The 1,971-nt window shown below is 54.2% G+C and overlaps 1 protein-coding gene across 1 annotated transcript in view; it reads right to left on the minus strand.

Moving 5' to 3' along the window:
• Positions 1 to 14: 14 nt before the first annotated feature.
• Positions 15 to 1,971, minus strand: part of KPTN (kaptin (actin binding protein)) — a 16,775-nt gene continuing 14,818 nt past the window's right edge. Inside the window, exon 13 of the transcript XR_551464.1 lies at positions 15 to 157. The gene's annotated coding sequence lies outside the window, so the exon portion shown is untranslated. The remainder of the gene's footprint in view (positions 158 to 1,971) is intronic.

Below are 1,971 nucleotides of genomic sequence, written 5' to 3' on the forward strand. Positions count from 1 at the left end.
GGGGGGGGGGGGTCTGTCTTAGATGGGGCTGGGGAGGGGCTGCTGGAGGGCTCATTCACATCCTCCCTGGTGATGGCAGCAGGTGTCAATCTCTCCAGTATCCCCGGGTCTGTGATCTGAGCTTTCCCCCAGGCTCTCAAGCACAAGTCCTCAGCAGCTGTAACACACAAGGCCCTCTGTTGGGTTTTCTGTCCCATTTGAAGGTGTGGGGTCTCTACTGTTTCAGCACTTCTCTACCTGCTTCTGTCCTGGGTTTGAGTGGCTATGCCTGTGTCTTGTCTAGGTTTCCTTTAAAAATACAAATCAGCTCATGTCCCTCCTTTGTTCAGATCTTCCATGGCTCTTGTCTCGGTCAGAGTACCAAAGTCCTCTCCATGGCACCATCTGTCTCCCATTTCTCTCTGGCCTCATTTCCCCCCACACCACCCCCCATTTCACACATGAGAGGACCAAGCCTCAGAGAGGTTAATAATTTGCCCAAAGTCACCCAGCACCAACTCCATGGCTCCCGGGTTCTCTCTCAGCTCTGCCCTCAGGTTGCCATAGTAATGCCGTAGCCTATAAAAAGGGGGCAGAGAGAAGGGAGGTGTCCTCTGAGCCTCCACACCCCCAGACCCCTTTTCTGACCACCAGCCTCACCTCCCAGTAATTTCCATTTCTGTCTGAAAAGTTCTTATGGGAATCTAACCCACAGCCTGCCCCCAACTCACACCCACATATCCACAGGCTGGGAGCCAACTCCTCTGGGGGAGGGAGGCAGAATGTTGGCAGAACTTCCCCAAGAAGAAGCCAGCTAGTGTGTGTGTGTGCGTGTGTGTGTGTGTGTGTGTGTGTGTGTGTAGGTGGGGGCGGATGAGAGGGGTGATTCTTAAAGGGCCACTGTACAATTAGCCCCCTCTGCAAGGCCCCTAATGATACACCTAATTAGCAGCCCCCTAATTAGCAACGATTTAGGAATAATTACAAACCCATCAGGATCCAAAGCAAAGACTCAGGCTCTCTTCTCCCTCCTCCTCCCTGGCTTTCTGGAGAAACAGGGGCCACCCTGGAGTCAACTCATCTAAAGTATCTAACTCCCTGTGTCAGGGAAGAATTGTGGCCTGGAAAGTCCTCCCTTAAGTCTAACCACCTGTCCATCCCACTGCAGTCCTTATGAGAGACCAGGGTCAGCCCATGGGTGCTCTCATGTCTGCCCTCCAGGACTGGGTTAAGCAGCCTAGCTCAATCCCTTTTCCTACAAAACCCCGTTTCCTCTCACTGCAGCCGTGGAGGAGAAAGGGTCAGAAAGAGAAAGCATTAGATATATATTTGTAAAATGAATGGCCAAGAGGTCTGAGCCTTTTTGCTGGGGACAGCTGGGCTCCCTCTGCTCGACTCTCCTGCCTCTGCCTCTCTTGCTCCATCAGCAGATCTGAAACCTAATCTGGGCTTAGAATTCAGGAGCAAAAGGATCAGGTTGAGCCCAGGATGGGAGCTGGGAGGGCAGATGGTGGGCACCATCTCCCAGGGCCATCTCTCCCTACCCATGTGGGCCCGTGGCCAGCTGGGTCAGTGGTGAGCACCCCAGTTCTGCCTCACATGCTGCTGGGGGACTTGGTGTCCTCATCTGTAGAGTGGGACTGCAGGCTTAGGGGTGGGTCCAGTCTAGCATGCTAGGTGGTACCCCTCCCTCAGATCCCTCCCCATGCCACCACCAAGTTGGGGGAGGTGTTCCTGACCATCCTTGTGCTACGGGGTGGGGGGTGCCCACTGCCCCTTGGAGCAATGTGTGAGGTGAGCACACGGACTTCTCAATACATGCACAGACTGCTCCAGGGTGAGCCAGGCTCTCCCACCACTTTGCAATGTCCCAGCCTGGGGATCCCACACACAGACTTTTGGTGTTCAAGGCTGTGATACACTGATGGAAAGACTGAGATATGGAGGAGGCAAAGGGCTTGGCCAAGTCACACAGCTTCAAGTCAGAAGCAG

This window comes from Galeopterus variegatus, unplaced genomic scaffold, assembly GCF_000696425.1.
Source record: "Galeopterus variegatus unplaced genomic scaffold, G_variegatus-3.0.2 Scaffold3811, whole genome shotgun sequence".
Classification (NCBI taxonomy): domain Eukaryota; kingdom Metazoa; phylum Chordata; class Mammalia; order Dermoptera; family Cynocephalidae; genus Galeopterus; species Galeopterus variegatus.